The sequence below is a fragment of the Macaca fascicularis genome, chromosome 2, assembly GCF_037993035.2.
Source record: "Macaca fascicularis isolate 582-1 chromosome 2, T2T-MFA8v1.1".
NCBI classification, from domain to species: domain Eukaryota; kingdom Metazoa; phylum Chordata; class Mammalia; order Primates; family Cercopithecidae; genus Macaca; species Macaca fascicularis.
In genome coordinates this window covers 91,201,903-91,225,876 of record NC_088376.1, presented here as the reverse complement: position 1 = coordinate 91,225,876, position 23,974 = coordinate 91,201,903, and the positions used below count along the sequence as shown (strand labels likewise).

Genomic DNA, 23,974 nt, shown 5'->3' with positions numbered 1-23,974 from the left:
ACCCCTATAATCCTAGCACTTTGGGAGACTGAGGCAGGAGGATCACTTGAGCTTAGGAATTCAAGACCCACCTGGGTGACATAGTAAGACCCTGTCTCTAAAAACATAAAAAAATTGAAATAAATTTTTTTTAAAAAAAGAAGCTTAGCTATAGGAATGGTGGCTCATGTCTGTAATCCTAACACTTTGGGAGGCTGAGGCAGAAGGATTGCTTGAGTCCAGGAGGTAGAGGCTGAAGTGAGCGCTGATCACAACACTGCACTCTAGCCTGGGTGACAGAGACCCTGTCTCAAAAAGAAAAAAAAGTTCAACTTTGCCAGGCCCTCATTAGCAATGACTTTGGATGTCTTTGAGAAACTAGGAGGAAGATAAGATACTTCCTTTCTCAGGATTAATTTTATTTACATCCATGGAACTCATGGAATTCTGGTGTCTTTCAGAAGCTCTACAACTTTAGTTTGAAATTAGTTTGCATTGTGTCCTGATTATTTTAGCAAATGCTTACTGTATCTGAAAATCAGGTAGAGACTGACTGACCAAGAGACAAATTCCATGGGCAAAGGTCAGTGTTAAATCTGTGGGAGTTTTGTAACAATAAATGTTGCTTCTTTATACACTATCTTATCAATGTGGACATGAATAAGAAACAAAAACCCCTCTATACTTGATAACAGCATCAAGTAGTTTTGGTAGATGGGGTTGGGGGATGAAGTGCATCCTATGACATAAGAGCTGTATAGGATCCTCCAAGAGGATCCTTATTTCCAGGATCCTCCTAGAAAAAGCCAGGACCTTGAGAATGGTGGCAGCTAATTTATAATGGAGAGAAGGAGAAGTAAAGACTGAGCTAAAGAGAGATAGTATATGGAAAAGTGTTCAGAGCTATGCACTTGTAAGTTGTTATTGCCATTATTACAGGAGTCAGAATACCTGGACTAAGTCACCAGATGTATCTTATGCCTTTAAGAAAGTCACTTCCATTGGAAACACCATTGATTTGTAAAATAAAGGGTTGCTGCCTTTGTCTGTTTTCTGTTGCTATAGTAGAATACCACAGACTGGGTAATTTATAAAGAAAAGAAGCTTCACTCACAGTTCTGGATGCTGGTAAGTCCAAGAGCATGGCACTGTCATCTGGCAAGACCTTTCTTGCTGTGTCGTAACTGCAGAAAACATCACATAATGAGAGGGCAAGAGCAAAAGAGTCACAAAGCTTGCTTTTTTAACAAAGCCACTCCTGCAGTAACAAACCTATTCTTGTGGTAGTGGCATCAATCCATTCATGAGAGTAGATCTCTCATTAATTCATTAATCCATTTACAAGGAAGAGCTGACATTAATCCATTCACATAGGCAGAGGGATTAGTTTTCCAAAACATGAACTTTTGGGAAATACATTCAAACCATAGCAATTGGTGTACACTTATGTTTTTAAAGTTCTATAATTCTATGACCTGAGAATGTGCAATATTTCCAAGAGATGCTGGAGTGCTTAAGAACATTTGAAAAATATAATTCTGATATTTGCTATTTAAGAAGAGTTTATAGCCATTTGAGTTTTTTTTTAAAATAGATGCTCTTACATATTTGCACTTACATGTTTCTTTTGCTTTTAGTTGAACTAATCAATTGGCTCATAAGACTTTAGTGAATTAGGAAAATGCTTCTCCATTAGCTTGGCAAAAGGACTGTGTGTGTGTGTGTGTGTGTGTGTGTGTGTGTGTGTGTGTGTTCTCTCTTTGCAATCATGGCATTGCTTCCATTGGATAGATAAAACCAAATTATTCTTGTTTGGGCTCTTGATCTGATAAGTGGAGGTGCTATAGTCAATAATATCATTTGATTTTCTCCCAAATAGTTTTCAACTTCTACCTGAAGTGAACATAAAAATGTTAAATTGTTTGAATGGCTATACGAGATAAATACAAGTATGAAGAAAAGTAGATTTCAGGGACAGACAGAAAATTTGGTCAATTTCCAGGAAAACATGCTGGGAGAAGATTATTTCAACTATTTAAAATAAAATGGGCACCAGAGATCATATAGAATCACTTGTTAGAGGTGTGTCTTGGTGTCTTGTATATTCAACAATATCCTAGTACATATGCAACTTGATACTGATTTTAAAGATTTCTTGAATAAGATAACTAGCATAGGCAAGACAGTGACCCCATTTCTACATAAAATAAAAAAGTTAGTTGTGTGTATTAGTCTATTCTCACACTGCTATAAAGAAATACCTGAGACTGGGTAATTTATAAAGAAAAGAGGCACTACAGGAAGCATAGTAGCTTTTGTTTCTAGGGAGGCCTCGGGAAACTTATAATCATGGCAGAGGGCAAAGGGGAAGCAGGCATCTTCACATTGCTGGGGCTGGAAGAAGATAGAGAGGTAGGAGGTGCTACACATTTCTAAACAACCAGATATCATGGGAACTCTATCACGAGAAGATCACTAGGGTGATGGTGCTAAACCATTCATGAGAACTCTGCCCCATGATCCAATCACCTCCCTCTAGGCCCCACCTCCAACACTGGGGATTACAATTTGACATGAGATTTGGGTGGAGACACAGATCCAAACCACATCAGTGTGTGTGGTGGTGCACATCTGTAGTCCCAGCTACTCAGGAGGCTGAGGTTGGAGGACTGCTTGAGTTAAGGAGGTTGAGGCTGTAAGTGAGCCATGATAATGCCACTGCACTCCAGTCTGGGTGACAGAGTGAGGCCCTAATTGCAAAAACAAAACAAAACAAAACAAAACACCCACAACAAACAAACAAAAACATCAAAACCTTAGTAAAATGGATAGGAATCTCAAGGGATGTGAGTTAACTATTTGTGACTGCTGCAATAGGAATGTTTACTAATATTTCCTAACTGTTTACTATGGATCAGGCAGTGAAACACTTTGTAACAGGAAGTTGCTCGGGACTATACAGCTCATAAATGGCAGAACAACTGCTATGATTTGAATGTCTCCTCCAAAACTCATTTTGAAATTGAGTTGTCATTATGATGGTATTATGAGGTGAGACCATTAAGAGGTGATTAAGCCATGAGGGGTTATCCCTCATGAATAGTTTAATGTTGCTGTCATGAGAGTTGGTTTGTTACTGTGAAAGTGGATTGTTCTAAAAGTGAGTTTGGTCCTCTCTGTCTCTCACTCCCATCTTCGCTCGCCCTTCTGTCTTCTTCCATAAAAGATCACAGCCTGAAGGCCCTCATAAGATATAAGCCCCTTGATCTTGGACTTCCCAGCCCCCAGAACTATAAGAAATATATTTCTTTTCTTTATAAATTACCCTGTATATGGTATTCTGTTACAGCAACACAAAACAGACTAAGATGGAAAATTGCTACTGAGAGTGGGACTGTTGCTAAAACAAATACTTGAAACTGTGGAAGTGACTTTGGAACTGGGTAATGGGTAGAGCTTGGAAGAATCTGGAGGAACAGTCTAGAAAAAAACCTAGAGTGTCATGAATAGAACAGTAAGAACAATTCTAGTGAGGGCTCAGAGGAAGACCCCAGAAATAGGGACAGCCTAAATCTTTTTTTCATTTTCTTTAAATAAAAAAAATATAGAGATAGGGTCTTGCTATATTGACCAGGCTGGTCTTGAACTCCTGGCCTTAAGTAATCCTCCAATCTCGGCCTCCCAAAATGCTGGGATTACAGGTATGAGCCACCATGTCCGGTGTAAATCTTCTTAAGTTGTTGTGATGAGAGAGTGGGTAGAAATACGGATAGTAAAGGTCATTTTGATAAGGTCTCCCATGAAAATGAGAAACAAGATATTGAAAACTGGAGCAAAGGCCATTCTTGTTATACAGTTGCACAGAAATTGGTGGAATTTTGTCCAACCTGAGGGCTTTATGGAAAACATAATTTAAGAACAATAAACTTGATATCGGGTGGAAGAAATTCCTAAGCAAAATATTGAGGGAGCTGTGTGGCTACTCTTAACTGCATACAGTAAGATGCAAGAGGAAAGAAAAGACTTAAAGATGAGATTTATAATTAAAAGATAATCAGAACTAAAATATTTTTTTTAAAAACTTCAGGCTGACCTTGTAAAGAATTTAAAAAGTGTGTTCAGGAGGGTGAACCAAGGATTTGGCAAGTAACTGTTTGCTAAGGTACATACAGAAGGGATCGTTAAGACAATGAGAGAATGACTCCAAAGGCACTTCAGATATCTTTAAGGCTGCCCCTACCATCACAGGCTCAGAGCTCTTGGAGGGCAGACTGTCTTCAGGGTACAGTTTCAGAGCACCCTCTATTGGCTTGCTGCCCAGAGCCACCTTGGGTCTCTACTCCCCACATTCTGCAAGAGAGAGTAGAAAAGACTTAAAGTGCAAGATAAAAGAAAAGACTTAAAGACAAGATTTATACTTAAAAGAGAATCAGAACTAAAAGATTTTTTTAAAACTTCAGGCTGACTTTGTAAAGCTGCTCCTCAGCTGCTCCGGCTGTAACTCAAGCAGGACCAGGTGAGGTTCAATCCATGGCTCCAAAAGGTACAAGCTGTAAACTTTGGTGGTATTTACATGATGCTAATTCTGCAGGTGCACAGAATGCAACAGCTGTGGGGACATGGCTTTCTCCACCTATATTTCAAAGCACATTGCAGACAACCTGGGAAGCCAGGCAGAGACTTGTCACAAGGGTAGCACCATCACAGAGACCCCCTACTAGGGCAATACTGAATGAACAGACATGTGGAGTTGGAGCTACAAGAGAGTCCTCACTAGAGAAATTCTGAGTGGATGCATGGGAGTGGAGCCACTCCTGAGGTCCCAGAACTGTAGAGCTACCAGCTTGCAACACTAGCCTGGGAGAGCTGCAGGAACAAGACTCCAACTCTAGAGAGCTGTAGCACAGGCTGAGCCCAGCAAAGCCATCGGGTGGGGCTGCCCAAGACACTGGGAGGCCTAACCTCAACCCCACTGTGCCCAGGTTGCAGGACAAAGGGTCAAATAAAATTATTCTCCAGCTTTAAGACTTAACGTTGTTTTCACTGTTAAGTTTTAGATTTTCTGTGAACCAGTTACCTCTTTCTTGCCCATTTCCCCCTTTTGGAAAAGGAATGTCTATTCTATGCCTGTCCCAACATTGCATCTTGGAAGCATGTAACTTATTGATTTCATAGGCTCACAGATAGAGAGGCATTTGCCTCAGGATGAATCGTGCTTTGACTCTCACCTATATCTGATTTTGATGAGACTCTGGATTTTGAACTTTTAAGCTGGAACTGGAACAAGTTAAAACCTTTTGGGGCTATTGGGATGGAACGAAGCCATATTGTATGAGTTTTGGTGGAGCAGAATGGTGGTTTGAATGTCCTCTCCAAAATCATGTTGAAATGTAATGGCTGCTGGGACAGTATTAAGAGGTAGGACAAGTAAGAGTTGATTAGGCCATGAGGGCTCTGCCCTCATAAATGGGTTAATGTCATTATAGGAGGAATGTGTTCATTATCACTACTGCAGAATGTTATAAAAGAGAGTACTGGGACGGGCGCGGTGGCTCATGCCTATAATCCCAGCACTTTGGGAGGCCGAGGCGGGCAGATCACGAGGTCAAGAGATTGAGACCATCCTGGACAACATGGTGAAACCCTGTCTCTACTAAAAATACAAAAAATTAGCCAGGCATGGTGGCGGGTGCCTGTAGTCCCAGCTACTCGGGAGGCTGAGGCAGGAAAATCGCTTGAACCTGGGAGGCAGAGGTTGCATCCTGGTGAGCCGGGATCTCACCACTACACTCTAGCCTGGTGACAGACTGAGACTCCGTCTCAAAAAATAAAAATAAAATTAAAAATAAAATAAAAATTTAAAAGTGCGTTCAGGCTGGGTGTGGTGGCTCATGCCTGTAATCCCAGCACTTTGGGAGGTCAAGGTGGAAGGATAACAAGGTCAGGAGATCAAGACTTTCCTTGCTAACACGGTGAAACCCCGTCTCTACTAAAAATACAAAAAATTAGCCAGGCCTGGTGGCAGGTGCCGTAGTCCCAGCTACTCGGGAGGCTGGGGTGGGAGAATTGCTTGAACCCAGGAGATGGAGGTTGCAATGAGCCGAGCTCGCGCCACTGCACTCAAGCCTGGGAGACAGATCAAGACTCTGTCTCAAAAAATTAAATAAATAAATAAATAATAAAAATAAAATAAAATAAAGTGAGTTTGGCCCTCTCTGTCTCTGTCTCTTGCTCTCACCCTTGCTTGTCCTTCCACCTCCTGCCATTGGATGACACAGCTTGAAGGCCCTTGCCAAATTCAGGCCTCCTTGACCTTGAACTTCCCAGCATCCAGAATGATAAAAAAAGAGTTTGCTTTATTTATATGGTACCCAGTCTTGAACCAAGCACAGTGGCTCGTGCCTGTAATTCCAGCACTTTGCAGGGAGCAAGGTGGAAGGATCACTTGAGCCTTGGAGTTTGAGGCTGCAGTGAGCCATGATCACATCACTGCACTTCAGAGGGGATGACATATTGAGAACCTGTCTCAAAAAAGCGAAAAAAAAAAAAAAAAAGAGAGAGAGAGAGAAAGAAAGTAAAAAAGGACCCACTCTGGGATTCCATTAGAGCAACACAAAACAGACTAAGATTGAAATCTGGGCAACATGACTCTGGGTCACAGTACTCTAATGCTATACTTAACTATAGACTCTTGCTGCTTCTGTGCTGCAGTGCTTTCACTTTAGCAACTTGGCAAAAAATGTACTGTTTTGTCTATTTGAATCAGGTGTAAATCTCATCATCAAGAATATGTGACTTGGCTGGGTGCAGTGGCTCTTGCCTGTAATCCCAGCACTTTGGGAGGCCAAGGTGGGGAGATCACTCAAGGCCAGGAGTTCAAGACCAGCCTGGCCAACATGGTAAAACCTCATCTCTACTAAAAATACGATAATTAGCCAGGCATGGGGGCATGTGCCTGTAGTCCCAGCTACTCAGGAGGCGGAGGTAGGAGAATCTCTTGAACCCGGGAGGAGGAGGTTGCAGTGAACCGAGACGTGCTACTGCACTCTAGCCTGGGAGACAGAGCAAGACTCCATCTAAAAAATAAACAAAATAAATAAAAAAAAGAATATGTGACTTAATTGAATACTATTATTATTATTTATCTTTTAGAAACAAGGTCTCACTCTGTGACCTAGGCTGGAGTACAGTAGCACAATCATAGCTCACTAAGCCTTGAATTCCTGGGCTTGAGTGATCCTCCCACCTTGACCTCCCAAAGAGTTGGGATTACAGGCATAAGCCACTGCAGCCTGGCCAATTATTGTTTTTTTAAGCCTCAGTGTTGCAAATTGATGAAACCAAACAAATCAAAGATGACAGGAAAGAAGTGTTAATTTATATCAATCAAAATCATATTTTCTACCCTCTGTCTTCTCATTCTTTATACCATCCAAGCCAAAGAGAGCAATTGCCAGTGCTGGGTAATTTCATATAATAGAGAAGTGTAGCACAAATGCACTCTTGAATCGAAATTACAACCAAGTGGTTACATTTACATATTGATACTGCAGTAGAACTTATATAACAGGCTGGAATTTCTTTTCAAACATCTGTGACTCAGGGTAAACTATAGGAAGTTAGAAAAAAGTTATTTCCGTGTTTTCAAAATAGAGAAACAGAACGGTCTGTTGGATTTGCCTTTAGAACTGATACCACTTCCCAATCTCAACTAATCTCAACTATAAGAAAAAAACAAATTGGCTAGACATGGTGGCTCGTGCCTGTAATCCCAGCACTTTGGGAGGCTGAGGTGGGAGGTTTGTTTGAGCCCAGGAGGTCAAGCCTTCATTGAACTATTATCATGCCACTGCCCTCCAGCCTGGGTGACAAAGTGAGATTTTGTCTCTAACAAGAATAGTAATAATAATAATAATAATAATAAATGAATGAAATAATTCATGATTAAAAATTGCTTCAGGAGGAAATTGGGTGAAGGGTACAAAATTGGGTGAAGGGTACTCTGTATTATCTTTGCAACTTCCTGTGAATCTATAATTATTCCAAAATAAAAAGTTTTAAAAAGATTTCCTTCAGTAAGGGAAGTGGGCTTTTCACATTGGAAAGAATTACTGCTATATTCTAGAATTTACTAGAAGAATAAGGGAAGGGATGTCTGTAGTCAGACTTTTGTCATTTTCTTTTTTTTTGAGACAGAGTCTCACTCTGTTGCCCAGGCTGTAGTGCAGTGTCAGGATCTCGGCTCACTGCAACGACCAACTCCTGGGTTCAAGCAATTCTGCCTCAGCCTCCCGAGTAGCTGGGATTACAGGCGCGCGCCACCATGCCTGGCTAATTTTTTGTATTTTTAGTAGAGACGGGGTTTCACTGTGTTAGCCAGAATGGTCTCAGTCTCCTGACCTCATGATCTGCCCACCTCAGCCTCCCAAAGTGCTAGGATTACAGGTGTGAACCACCATGCCTGGCCAACTTTTGTCATTTTCAAAGAGTGAATTTAGTGTCCTTGGAGGGTCACTTCTTCCAAATCAGTGGCAGTGAGTAGGAAAAAAGTGTCAGGGTGCTCCATCAAAAGTATGCTCCCTTTTCCAACTCAAGACTTGAAATCAGAAGCAATAATCAAGGAGTACCAACTATATATTTTGGTGTTCCTTAAACATTTTCTCTTAGTGACAGAAATAATACCTGTTCATGGCCTGGTGTGGTGGCTCATGCCTGTAATCCCAGCACTTTGGGAGGCCAGTGCAGGCAGATCCCTTGAGTCCAGGAGTTTGAGACCAGCCTTGGTAAAATGGCAGAATCCTGTCTCTACAAAAAATTCGCCGGGTATAGTGACACAAACCTGAAGTCCCAGGTACTCAGGAGGCTGAGATGGGAGGATCACTTGAGCCTGGGAGGTCGAGGCTGCAGTGAGCTGAGATCACACCACTGCATTCCAGCCTGGGCAACACAGCAAGACCCTGTCTCAAGAAAAAAAAAAAAGAAAAGAAAAAAAAAAGAAAAAAAAGAAAAGGAAAGGAAAGAAAAAGAAAAAAAAAAGAGATAAGATGTGTTCATTATATGAAAATTTGGTGAATATTGAAAATTATAAATTAATCCAATTTATCCATAATTTGAAACTGAGCAACAACTAATGTTGATATTTTGGTATATCTTTTCAGTTATTATTGCTATATAAATGTTTTTGTATAAAATTGGCATTAAAACTTTTTTTCTTTACCTCTCTTTGAAAGGCACATACTTCATTTTCATTTTGTGAGTTTACCTTTACATTTAGTGAGTTTTTCTCAAATAAAAAATAATATTGTGACTGATTATGCCCCTATTACTGTGCACTACTACAGACTTATAAACACTCTACACCTAGGCTATACTAAATTTATACAAATATTTCTTACTTCCATAATAAATGAAGGTGAGCTTACTGTAATTTTTTTTTTTTTTTTTTTTTTTGAGACAGAGTCTTGCTCTGTCACTCAGGCTGGAGTGCAGTGGCATGATCTCTACTCACTGCAACCTCCACCTCCTGGGTTCACTCCATTCTCCTGCCTCAGCCTCCCGAGTAGCTGGAACTACAGGCACCCGCCACAGTGCCCAGCTAATTTGTTGTCTTTTTGGTAGAGATGGGGTTTCACCATGTTAGCCAGGATGGTCTCGATCTCCTGACCTTGTGATCCACCCTCCTCAGCCTCCTGAAGTGCTGGGGTTACAGACGTGAGCCACTGCACCTGGCCTACTGTAACTTTTTTACTTTGTATACTTTTAAATTATTTTGTAACTTTTTGACTCTTTTGTAATAACACTTAGATTAAAATGCAGGCACACTGTACAGCTGTATAAAAATATTTTCTTGCAGGCACGGTGGCTCACGCCTGTAATCCCAGTGCTTTGGGAGGCTGAGGCGAGCGGATCACGAGGTCAGGAGATCCAGATCATCCTGGCTAACACAATAAAACCCCGTCTCTACTAAAACTACAAAAAATTAGCTGGAGTGGTGGCACGTGCCTGTAGTCCCAGCTACTTGGGAGGTTGAGGCAGGAGAATTGCTTGAACCCAGGAGGCAGAGGTTGCAGTGAGCAGAGATCACGCCACTGCACTCCAGCCTAGGTGACAGAGCAATGCTCCATTAAAATATATATATATATATATAATATGTATTTTTTTCTTTCTCTATATCTTCATTCTCAAAGCTTCTTTCAATTAAATTTTTTTTTGGCTTTGTAAATTTTTGTTAAAAACTTAGACACAAACACAAACAATAGCCTAGGCCTACACAGGGTCGGGGTCATCAATATCACTGTCTCCCTCCTTCACATCTTGCCATCTATACTGGAGGGCAATAACACTCAAGGAGCTGTCACTTCCTATGATGACCATGCTTTCTTCTGGAATACCTCCTGAAAGACCTGGCTGGGGCTGTTTTACAGTTAACTTTTTTCTTTTTATAAGTAGTAGGAGTATACTGTAAAACAACAATAAAAAGTATAGTGTAGCGAATATATAAACCAGCAACACAGTTGCTTATTATCATTGTCAAATATTATATACTGTATGTACCTAATTGTATTGCTATACTTTTATACAACTGGCAGCACAGTGTTTGTTTACAGCAGCATCACTACAAACACTGTACTTCAGTGTTACCGTGTCACTGGGTGATAGGAGTTTTTCAGCTTCCTTGTAATCTATGGGATCACTGTGGAATATCTAGTTCATAGTTTATTGAAACATTGTTATGTGACACATGACTGCATAAGACTGAGTTCCTTGACCTCGGTATCACAAAGGCAGAGAAGATGCCATCACTTTCAGAACTTTCTTGTAACCATATTAACATTAGTATGTTTTTGCATTTTCCAAAACTGTATTAGCCCAATACACTAGCACTGTATTACTGGGTTCTAGAGAAACCCAAATGAGTAAGACTGTGGAAAGAGAGAGGCAAGAATGGTTTCCTGAGGTTTAGGACTTTAGAATTCTCATGGAAAGGACCGTATTCCTCAGTGTTTCTCAAGCTTTAATGTGCTTTTAAATTACATAGGACCTTTTAATTTTTTTACTATTGCTGTTTTATGGTGTGATTAACATTTGTATACCGAACTTAGTCTGCATCTTATTTTTTCACTCAATAATGTGCCATGCAGATCTTAACACATCTATCTCTTTCCGTACCAATACAATAATAATCTTAGAATATGTTTTCATAATTTGTTGTGCAGGCCCCTCCTATTTTTGTTCAACTAAAAAAGTATTTGTTCTACTTGCCCTTTACTCTTTCATATATGGTTTATCTCATTTTTCAGCTTTATTGAGGTATAATTGACAAATAAAATTGTATATATTTAAGGTATAACCCAAAAAGTAACTGAGACAAGTGTCAATCAGTTTAGAAGTTTATTTTGCAAAGGTGAAGGACAGTCTCAAGAGATCCTGAGAACATCTGCCCAAGGTGGCCAGGCTACAGCTTGGTTTCATACATTTTAGAAAGATACAAGACATCAATCAATACCTGTTAGCTGCGCGCTGGTTTGGGCCGGAAAGTACACACAACCCTAAGCAAAGGGGAGTAGAGTACCTTCCAGGTCATAGGTGGATTCAAAGATTTTCTGATTGGCAATTGGTTAAAGGGGTTTATCTAAAAGACCTAGAATCCATAGAAGAAAGGGTCTGGGTTAAGATAAGGGGCTGTGGAAACCAAGATTCTTATTATGCAGACGAAGCCCCCAGGTAGAAGGCTTCATAAGGAATAGACTGTAAATGTTTCCTATCAGACTTCAAAAGGTGCCAGGCTCTTAGTTATTAATAATTCTCTCCTGTATCAGGAAAAAGACCCAGAAAGAGAAAAGAATTCTTTACAGATGTAAATTTTTCCCACAAGAGACAGCTTTGCAGGGCCATTTCAAAATATGTCAAAGAAAGATATTTTAGAATAAAATACTTTGAGTTCTTCCAGGGCCTGCTATCTGTCATGTTGGTATCTTACTGCGACAAAGAATCTGCTTTGTCCATCTTAAGGTTTCTGTTTTAATGCTAGTGCTGGTCAGTTGTGCCTAAATTCCAAAGGGTGGAGGCTATAAGGCATGTCCAACTACCCATTTCCATCATGGCTTGAACTAACATTTCAGGTTACCTTCGCTTTTTTTTTTTTTTTTTCTTTTTGAGACAGAGTTTCACTTGTCTTGCCTAGGCTGGAGTGCAATGGTACAATCTTGGCTCACCACAACCTCTGCCTCCCGGGTTCAAGCGATTCTCCTGTTTCAGCCTCCCGAGTAGCTGGGATTACAGGCATGCGCCACCACACCTGGCTAATTTTGTATTTTTAGTAGAGATGGGGTTTCTCCATGTTGGTCAGGCTGGTCTCGAACTCCTGACCTCAGGTGATCCACCCACCTTGGCCTTCCAAAGTGCTGGGATTACAGGCATGAGTCATCAAGCCAGGTCTTGTTTTCGTTTTTTAGAGACAAGGTCTTGCTCTGATGCCCAGGCTGGAGTGCAGTGGCACAATCATAGCTCACTGCAGCCTCCACCTCCTGCACTCAAGGAATCCTCTCACCTCAGCCTCCCGAGCAGCTGGGACTGCAGGCATGTGCCACCACACCTGTTTCATATATATATATATATATATATTTTTTTTTTAATCAACAAAATGATCCTTTAAATTATTATCACTGGTTTTTCATACCTGGAATCACATTTCATTATACATTTGGGTGGGTCCTTCCTGCAAATTTTCAATGTTTATTCCCAAAATCAAGCTCCCATTCACACGAACAATACAGGTTAGACAGAGGTAATGTCACATTTTACATTATAACTTTGCAGTATTAATCAATGTAGTACTTTAAAGGAATGATTGAAAACTATTTGGGAAGATAAAAACCAGTTTCAATGAAGCAAACCTATTCCTCATGAAACTTAAGATCAGTCATTTTACCTTCAATCCACATTTAATGAACACCAACGATGTTTATTTAATACCTATTATGTGCCTGACAGCCACAGTGCATCTGACACTTTCTCCAAAACAACTATGATTTGAACCTTGAGTAAATCACTTTGGTTAGAGTTACTATATTTGCTCAAGATGACAAATGCAGGTGCTTTCTTTTTTAAAGAAAAATGACACTAGATCATTAACACCTTGAGTACTAGGACAGGTAATTGCCTCTGTAATCCCCAGAGTCTAGTGTAGTGCCTGGTCCACAGAAAGCTCTCAATAAGTGTTTGATTACATTTAATCTCAGAGCTCCCTTTCAAAGGATACTTCCAAGAGGTAAAACTCTAAACCTATACTCCTACTGATAGCAGAATTTCTTAACTAATCCAGAACCATCTTCTTGGCTTAAGTATAAATTCTTGCCAGGCACAGTGGCTCACACCTGTAATCCCGCTACTTGGGAGGCTGAGGTGGGAAGATCAGTAGAGGTCAGGAGGTCAAGACCAGCCTGGGCAACACAGTGAGACCCATCTCTAAACAACTATTTAAGAATTAGCCAGGCATGCTGGCACATGCCTCTAGTCCCAGCCATTTTGGAGGCTGAGGCAGGAGGATCGTTTAAGCCCAGGAGTTCAAGGCTGCAGTGAGCTATGATCAGGTCACTGCACTCCAGCCAGGGAGACAACTGGAACCCATGTCTTATAAACAATAATAATTAATTTTTTAAAAAAGTATTTACACCATCCACACCAATCCTGGGGGAGCTAAAAATCCACCCTTGGCTGGGCGTGGTGGCACAAGCCTGTAATCCCAGCACTTTGGGAGGCTGAGACGGGCGGATCACGAGGTCAGGAGATGGAGACCATCCTGGCTAACACGGTGAAACCCCATCTCTACTGAAAAATAAAAAAAAACTAGCTGGGCGATGTGGCAGGCCCCTGTAGTCCCAGCTACTCGGGAGGCTGAGGCAGGAGAATGGCGTAAACCCGGGAGGTGGAGCTTGCAGTGAGCTGAGATCGGGCCACTTTACTCCAGCCTGGGCAACAGAGCGAGACTCTGTCTCAAAAAAAAAAAAAAAAAATCCACCTTTAATATTTCAGTTTTAAAACCTGGTTGATTTGGAATAGAACTTTGTCCAAATTAAATTGTAGAAATGCTATGGATTCAAGACTAAACCTGCTTGATTAATCCAACAAGCTGAAAAACTACTCTGTTAATTTCTTTGTTGTAAATTGATCACTATAATTTTACCTTACATGTCATTTATATTTTGTACATATATGAGCATTTTAATTTCCATGACTTTTAACAGGTTGACATAATACTTCTCCACGCAGTAAGTCAGTCATTTTTTCCACTTATAACTGTAATTCAATAAAATTTTGGTCATCTTGGTCTTCTAGCTCCATGCTTAATAATCTAGGTAAGTAAGCAGGCATGGCTTATAGACATGAGCTATACCTCACTCACAAAAACATCTCCAGCAAACTCTCTAAACTTCTTTCAACTGCAGAGAACTATGAAAAGAATAATGCCAGCTGGCAGAAGAACAAGGACGGAGGTAGGTCAAATCAACTGTTCTTTCTCTTTCTGTCTCAAGCTGCCTAGAGCAGGAGCTACTTCTGCTTAGCCAAAAGCCAAAATAGACAAGGAACCTATCCCTGCCTCAAGTATTTTACAGATTAAGCTCCTAGCTTCGCACAACTTGACGGGATATAAGACTGCAGGACTGGCCAGGTGCGGTGGCTCATGCTTGTAATCCTAGCATTTTGGGAGGCCGAGGCAGGTGGATCACTTGAGGTCAGAAGTTTGAGACCAGTCTGGCCAACGTGATGTCTCTACTAAAAACACAAAAATTAGCCAGGCATGGTGGCATGCACCTGTAATCCCAGCTACTCAGGAGGCTGAGGCACAAGAATTGTTTGAACTCGAGAGGCAGAAGTTGCAGTGACCTGAGATTGTGCCACTGCACTCCAGCCTGCGCAACAGAGAGAGACTCAGTCTCAAAAAAAAAAAAAAAAAAAAAAAAAAAAAAAAAAAAAAAAAAGGCTGGAGGACGAGGCTGGTTTCTCCAAAGCTCTTTAAATCTCTGTTTGGGCCTGAGTGGCCCATGCCTGTAATCCCAGCCCTCTGGGAGGCTGAGGCAAGAGGATTGATTGCTTGAGGCCAGGAGTTCAATACCAGCCCAGGCAACATAGCAAGACCCCATCTCTACACAAAAAAAAACAAAAAAAGAAAAAAAGAAAAAAAATTATCTATTTAAGGCTATAGTAGTGTTACCGAATATAGGAATATCTACATTGATTAAATGAGAAAAAAACTCTGGTTAGGTCGCAACTAGGAGTCATAGGGAGACAGAATTTCAGAAATTCATATCACACCAGACAGATGTGTTTTATTAAAAAAGAAGAAAAAACCTTTAATCAGAAAGTCTGATTAAATTCAGTATTAACTCAAACTCTTAAAAAATGTCTGGAAAAGTCAACAGCGTACATCACAGAAAAGCAGGCAGCTGCTGACAGTTGTTTGGTGGAAGAGTAAGTTGCATACTTACCCAAGCTGCCCAAGTGATTATCAAGCCAAGTTTGCTTTTCAAAAATAGGTTTTAAGATACACCAAAGAAACTATACAATACAAAAATTTAACAATGAAGTTAAAGTATATAGCAAAAGTCAAATATGACAATACACATAAATAATGTGTAAAAGAAGCCTTTGAATCCTAGAAAACTAAAATGGGGAGAACTTACTGAAGGGTAACATACATAAAATGAGTACTAATAGCAAGGAATAATCCTAAACATTTTCCCAGTGACTGACTAAGCCTCAAAAAGACAGCTTAGGAAAACGATTAACATGTAGTTTTCCTTTTTTCCTCGCCAATTCAGTTCTACTTAGATAAATTTGGTTACCAATCAATACATATACAAATTATTTTTTTTCTGCTCAATTACTACCATTTTTTCTTTCTCACCTTTTCCCTAATTTTCTCTAGCAACACTTTTCCTTTGGTTTGGTCAGTTGAACTCAAAAGGTTTGGTACCTAAAATGAGTATCAACTGTTACCGGAATAGCACTTGGGAAATGCAATCCTAGAAAAGGCAAATGTGTAACCGAGGTGCTTGACAAAGTGAAGTGTCCAGTCTCCACACGGTAATGTCTCCCACATTAATCACTAGGTTAATGGCTGCTCCTGGCTAGATCACAGGACCCTGCATGATACTGGAATGCTCCGTGGTGAGGTACTGCAGAGGTATGTGCACAAACACCCACCCATTTAAGCTTTCAATAAATATATCATTTTAAACCATTTCAGTAGAATAAATTAAAAATACTGCATTTCTGTTGGCCAGCTTTGCTTCTTGAGCTGGCCTGGAGTGCTGCTCCTGACATAGTAGACACAATAATTAGTGGCTACCCTAAGCTCTTTAGACTCCAGCACTTCTCACTCTTCAAGCCTTAGCACCTGTTTTGCAGCAATAATGGTTTTGTTTGTTTGTTTGTTTTGTTTTGTTTTGTTTTGTTTTTTTGAGACGGTGTCTTGCTCTGTCTCCCAGGCTGGAGTACAGTGGCACGATCTCGGCTCACTGCAAGCTCTGCCTCCCAGGTTCACGCCATTCTCCTGCCTCAGCCCCCCGAGTAGCTGGGACTACAGGCGCCCCCCACCACGCCCGGCTACTTTTTTTTTTTTTTTTTTTTGTATTTTTAGTAGAGACGGGGTTTCACCGTGTTAGCCAGAACGGTCTTGATCTCCTGACCTCGTGATCCGCTCGCCTCGGCCTCCCAAAGTGCTGGGATTACAGGCGTGACCAACCGCACCCGGCAATAATGGTATTCTTCATTAGCACTGCCACTGTCATGGGGCCAAACACATCCAGGAACTGGAGTGATATAACCGGCTTTTTCTCCGACTCCTTCAAAATCCACATCTCCAACCAACTTGGGTTTGGCAGTTACAGGATCGTGAACTCTATTTATTCCCACATCAATGACTGCTGCTCCTTCCTTGATGATATCTGCTGTGATCAGATTTGGAATGCCTGCAGCAGATATTACAATATCTGCAAAAATGGTATGTTTCTTCGACTGCTCTTTGGGAGTATATCGATGAGATACTGTAACAGTGGCATCACCTCCGGGACGTTCATGCGCCCCATCTGTGTGCAGTAACATTACAAAGGGCATTCCAACATTTTTTGACCTTCCAGCCACAACCACATTCTTCCCTAGGGTTGGAATGCCAGTTCGCTTAATTATTTCCCACACACCCCACGGGGTAGCCGGTAACGTGGAATACTGGTCCAAACACATTCGCCCTACATTAATTACGTGAAAGCCATCAACATCCTTGTCCGGAGAAACAGCATTGCAGATCCTCCTCTCATCAATGTGCTCTGGAAGAGGCAGCTGAACAAGGAGACCATCTACATTATCATCATTATTCAGTTTACCGATTACATTAAACAATTCTTCCTCTGAAATTTAAGCTGGTTTCACAATGGTCTCACTGTTCATTCCCATATCTGCAGCTGCCCTGGTTTTGTTGAGGACGTAGGAGTGACTTGCAGAATTCTCGCCAACCAGGATCACGCTCAGGTGTGGCCATTTGTTGCCTGAGGCCACCCACTCTTCCTACCTCCTGCCGCACTTCCTGCTTGAACTGCTGGGCCAGTTTCCTTCCAGAAATTACAACAACTTCATCTCGAACTGCGGCGAGGTGGAAGGGGTGAGGGCGGAGGAAGCAGCTGTGCACGGGCTGCAGCAACCCAGAAGCCAGCGCCGACGTCAGGGAAGTCGCAGCCGTAGCCCGCGCCGGTGACCGCGCCAGGAACTGTTTAATATTTTTAATTTTTAGTAGAGATGGAGTATCTCTATGTTGCCTAGGCAGGTCTTGATCCCCTGGCCTCAAGTGATCTTCCCTCCTCAGCCTCCCAAAACGTTGGGATTATAGATGTGAGTCACAGCCCCCAGCCCCAAGGTTAACTTTGGAACCCCTTGGCCTAGAGGAGGGGTCCATTGCGTTGGTTGGGGGGCTTAGAATTTTATTTTTGGTTTACAAAGGTATACAATATATTTGATATACATATATATTGTGAAATGGTTACCACAATCAAGTTAAATAACACATCAATTGTTTGTCATAGTTACCCACCCGCTTCTTTTTAATAAGAACATTGAAGATCTATTCCTTTAGCAAATATTGAGTATATAATACAATATTGGCCAGGGGCTTTGAGTCTGCCTTTCTGACAAGTTTTGTGGAGTGCTCTGAGTAGCAGGGTTATTTGACTATTAGGAAAGACAACAGTTTGAGGTAACAATAATTTAGGAGACTCTATCAAGGGCTGAAAGAGACCATGAAGGTAACTAGCATTGGCCCAGGAAGGACTGCCTGATTCTCCAGCAATTTTGCTTATGGAAATCTGCATTTTCTTGGTCTGGATAGTCAGCTGCAGCTTCTCACTGGTTTGTAATAGCATACTATCTTCCTAAGAGGGAATATGATGGAGTGAAAACATCACAAGTTTTAGGATCCAACACGTGGATACAAACCTTAGTGCTCTTGGGCAAGATCTTTTAACCTCTTCAGTTACTTCATCTGTTGGGTGAATAAAATAAAGTCTTCCATACAGGGCTACTGAGAAGATTACACAAGCACTTGGCAGAGTGCCTGACTCATAATAAATGCAAAGGTCTAGAGTTGTTATCTTTACTATTATTAATATATACATTGGTCATTTCCCTCTCATGGAAACAATGACAAATTTATTTCAGAAAGTTGTTCTTGAACAATATGAGAAATACCTTCTGTTTGGGCAGACAACATAGTAAATTTCCCAACACATGCTGGATGGTCCTTTTTCTTTTCAATGTCTTATTTCTGAAAGACGTAGTAGGGGAGGGGCAGACTCAGAGAGAAGTGTGTTGACTTATTGATTCTCAGGAGCTTTGTTTTGAGTGACTGCAGACATTGCTTCCTGACCCAGTGAATGTACAGACCACTGATACAACTCCCTCCAGTAATTGAACCCCAAACAAACAATACTATTCTTCCACTTTCTTTTCTTAGCTAAACACCTTTGACATATACTGATTATTTAAACCTTCCTAGACTTTCAGTTCAATCTTTCTTTTTTCCTTCATTAGCTCTTGTTTACTTCCTTCTGTCTTTGTTGCTTTTTGCTATTCACAAATGGGGTTGGGTTGGGTGGTAAGAATCTTTTTACTTAAAATGATTTTGTGATAACTCCAAATATGAGAGAACAGGAAAGTGAACCAATAATTTTTTTTTTTTTTTTGAGACAGTTTCACTCTGTTACCCAGGCTGGAATGCAGTGGTGTGATCTTGGCTCACTGCAACCTCTGCCTCCTGGGTTCAAGTGATTCTCCTGTCTCAGACTCCCGAGTAGCTGGGATTACAGGGGTGCACCACCCCACCCAGCTAATTTTGTGTTTTTAGTAGAGACAGGGTTTCACCATGTTGGCCAGGCTGGTCTCCAACTTCTGACCTCAAGTGATCTGCCTGCCTTGGCTTCCCAAAGTGCTGGGATTAATTATCATTAGTTATTTCCATGCCCGGCTAACCAATTATTTTTAATAGATTTAAAAAAAGAAATTTGGAAAAGTATGCTACTTCTCTGAAGTCACACAGCTCATAAATGACAGAGGCAAGATACGAACTTAAGTTTTTCTAACCTCATAGCTCATGTTCTTTCAAGTATGCCATGCTTATTGTCAAATCTGGGAGATAAAACAAGCACACAGACTAATATAATTCAAGCTAAAGTGGGTTATAGTGACTTAAGTACTCAAAGGGAAATCCCAGCACCTCTTCTCAGAATTAGGAAGAGCCAAGTTTCAGTGGAAAATACCACAGAGATAAAGCTAGAAAGGACAGGTTGGGGCCAGATTATAGAAGGTTATGCCAAGTGAGCATGAACATATAATTCAGTAAACAACTAGAAACTGTTGTAAGTGCTTAGCCAACAAGTGACTTAATCAGAGCTAAATTTTAGGAAAATGGATTCAACAATAGTATGTTGGATGGATTAGGGCAGGGAAAAGCAGAAAGCTCTATTTGGTGCCATGAAGGATACACAGATCAATCAACCTTGTGTTCTACATGTAAGATTCTCATTACACAGTAACTTTTTACACACAAAGAAAACTTCAATGAAAGGTAGAATTTAATAAATGTCATTGAAATATACAAAATGTCTTAGTAGTTGAAGGTTGAGGTGGCAAAAACAATCTGTTTTTAGTTAGTGTAGAAGGATAGATTTGTTAGGCAGTCATTGTCAACATGAAAATTTTGAAAAGCTAGGTCTGATTTCATGGACATTTAAACTTTCTTGAAATTTATATTTCAGCTCATATGTAGACCCAAACAATTAGCTCACCATCTCTCCAACCGAGGAATTCCTTCCAAATACTAATGCCTAAAATCATTTTTTAAAATTATATATTAGGATTTCCAGTGGCAGGGTCTGGAGAAGGGGCGGCAGTTGCCATGTCCAGCCGCTAAGGTGGCAAGAAGGCCCTGAAACAGCCCAAGACGCAGGCCAAGGAGATGGACTAGGAAGATAAGGCTTTCAAGCAGAAACAAAAAGAGAAGCAGAAGAAACTCGAGGAGCTAAAAGTGAAGGCCACGGAGAAGGGGCCCTTGGACAAGGTGGAATTAAGAAATCTGACAAAAAGTAAGCTGTTCCTTGTGCCTGAGGTGATGGTGACCATTGATTTCATTCGTATTTAAACATCAGTATTCCCTGCCATAATGTCTTTTGCCACCCATAGCTGGAATGAAGTGTTGTCTTGGAGCCTGTTGTATATTTAAGAATAAACTTTTGTAAAAATAAAAAATAAAAGATAAAAATTATATATTACTATAGAAGATCTTGGCGGCCTTACCTGTAGTCCCAGCTATTTGGGAGGAGGATTGCGGGAGTCCAGGAATTTGAGTCCAGTGTGGGCAACATAGAGAGACTCTATCTTAGAAAAAAAAAAAAAGGAATTATTTAGGTATGCAAAAAGGCAAAGTTAAGAGTAAGAATTTGGTTTTTAAAATAAAAGAAAAAGAAGCAAATCTACAGTAAGTTTTATTTTTAGAGCTGCTGCTTTATCAACTAAACCAAGATGAAACACTTATTCATAAGATGACAAAATTTTTTTTCTTCTTAAATTCATTTCTGAGTTAATACATATCTGACTCATTGTCACCAAAGAGGAACCTTCTTGCAGAGACTTGTGCAGCTGCCCTAGGGTCAGTCTCTACAGAAAATATACTTACCTTCATGCAGTGCTAATAGTGTAAATGTTAGTTGAAATCTGATTTTGATTATAAATAAGCCTTTTTTTTTTTTTTTTTTGAGACGGAGTCTCACTCTGTCGCCCAGGCTGGAGTGCAGTGGTGGCATCTCGGCTCACTGCAAGCTCCACCTCCCAGGTTCATGCCATTCTCCTGCCTCAGCCTCCCGAGTAGCTGGGACTACAGGCACCCGCCACCGCGCCAGGCTAATTTTTTGTATTTTTAGTAGAGACGGGGTTTCACTGTGTTAACCAGGATGGTCTCGATCTTCTGACCTCGTGATCCGCCCACCTCGGCCTCCCAAAGTGCTGGGATTACAGGCGTGAGCCACTGCGCCCGGCCATTATAAATAAGATTTTATAAAAATTGACAAATAGACTAGAATTGTCTTTGCAAAAGTGAGATTTTTAACAATGAGGTTTCTGGTTTCTTGAGAAAATACAAACTCCCTAACACAGACTCATGTGCAATGAGAACGTCCATGAAGCTCTCAGAAAGTAAGACGGAGCAGTGCAAATATCTGTAACAAGCAAAAATGCCACAATGTAGAAAAAGCAGGATTAATGTCATTCTGATTCAAAGCTTTTAAGCTTGGAAATCCATCTCACAGAAAGGATAAGAACTCAAGTTTATTTCAGTTGAAGCAAAACAGGAAGAACAGTAAGTAGCTAATCCTGATAATGGGAAAAGGGGGGAAAAGACTAGCTGAGCAATTGATGTTTCCTGATTGAATGAATTGGTGAAGTCTCTGGGATTCGGGTTAAATGTTGGGGCAAATTGGGTGAGGATGGGGTGGTTAAATTCACCTACCTGATTTTTGTTTATGAGCTCCAACTGGAAAGATAGAGAAACTTCTGAGGCATTCATTTACTGGAGATTCTGCTCTGATTTATTTAGCAGGAAATACGATATTCACAATGAAACCTAAACAAAAGCAGTTGTGGAGCTGTTGGAAGGTAGGCTTCTGATAGCAGGAATAGGAACACACCCAAGCATCAGGTCAGAAAGTCCTGGCTCCATGTCAGTGTCACCATTTACCAGCTGTGGGATTCAATATAGGAGAGTCTCAGGGGCGGCAGTGTTGCTGAAGCATTCTGGAGTTTCATTTGCACAGCAAGCACACTCTTTCCCTAGGTTGTCTAGCTACTGTGGTAGCTTGGAGGACTTGAAGATGGGGGCTTGGGAAGAGTAGGGAGGACCTGATCTCCCCATGCCTACCCCTGGCACTGCCTCAAGACCTTGAGCAAGATGCTCAATTCTCTGAGCCTAAATCTCCCATTTGCACAACAGGAATAATAATATCCCCTTACAAATCTGTTGCATATAGTAAATGAGGTTAATTAATGTGAAGTGCTGCCTCCTAAATGCTCCATAAATGTATGTTAAATGTAAAAGATATCAAAGGGGAAATACTAAAGTAGGAAATTTGTTTAAAAGCAGATTGTTTCTGTTAAAAAATTCTCAATTCTGCTCTGTTCCTAGATGAGTTTTGGTATCTATTTTCAGATATAGTTAGCCTTCCATATCTTCTGCATCCTTAGATTCAATCAATCTCGGATCAAAAATATTTGAAAGAAATTAAAAAAAAATAGAACAATAAAAAGAATATAAAAATTTAAAAATACAGCCTAATAACTATTTATACAGCATTTATATTGTATTAGGTATTATAAGTAATTTAGAGATGCTTTAAAGTATACTGAGTGTGGCTGAGGCAGGAGAATTGCTTGAACCTGGGAGGTAGAGGTTGCAGTGAGCCGAGATCAAGCCACTGCACTCCAGCTTGGGTGACAGAGCAAGACTCCGTCTCAAAAAAAAAAAAAAAAAAGAGAACTAAAATGATAGCACAAGGAAACGTGAAGCTGTAAAGGTAGCTCAGTGCTCAAAAGTTACCACCTCAAAGTGAAGGAAAATTGTAAAAACCGTCACAAGTCTTAGAACTCATGCCCTACTTCCACCCCAGGTTGACTATCTCACCTGCCAGGAAAAGATTTCACTCCTAATGTTGAACCAAGCATTTTGTTAGCCTGACTCTATTTGTTCTTAAATAGATATGAAGACACTTTTTATCTGAGAGCGCATTAACTACTTACAGAAGAATGAATGAATGGAGCTCCCAGAGATTGTCCCTTAGAGCTCTGCATTCATTTGCTCACTCATTAATTGAAGAAAATTGGTGGGTACATGTGCTGTGCTAAGACTGTGGACTGTGGCTAGAATGTGATGAGAAATGAGTGAGACCCCAGGAGAGAGAGTTTGGCATAAAATAGTCATTCAATTATAAACCTCTGAATCATACAAAGTACTGTATTACATTCTAGGCACTATAAAATGAGCATAATTATACAAAGGGGAAAACCATGTAGAATGTAACTTTAATACATCATACACTCTACCTGAACTGAATTTGCTATCATTAACAATTTCACTTGACTTTCTTAGAATTTAAACGGGCTTTTGAAAACATGATTTGGATATCCAGGTCCATTTAGAGAAAATGGCTAAGGAAGTCTGAATTCATGAATCCTTTTTCTCTTAAATATTCCTTGGGGTAAGAAGACGCATTCAAAATCATTCTCTTGATCTTAGAGTTTTGTTCTAAAGAGCAGGTTCTTTCATTTTTTTTGTTTGTTTATGATACTGAGATTGGCATTTCTACCAACAACAAACATGTTTAGAGTAAGAGTCGGTCCGCGGGGCTCCTTTTCATCTTTTCTTAGCTACTAAATAGAGTCTGAAGTCTGGGCTATGTGGCTT

At 40.6% G+C, this 23,974-nt stretch overlaps 1 pseudogene; it reads right to left on the bottom strand.

Moving 5' to 3' along the window:
• Positions 1 to 16,709: 16,709 nt before the first annotated feature.
• LOC102118681 (bifunctional methylenetetrahydrofolate dehydrogenase/cyclohydrolase, mitochondrial pseudogene) lies at positions 16,710 to 21,205 on the bottom strand (annotated as a pseudogene).
• Positions 21,206 to 23,974: the final 2,769 nt, after the last annotated feature.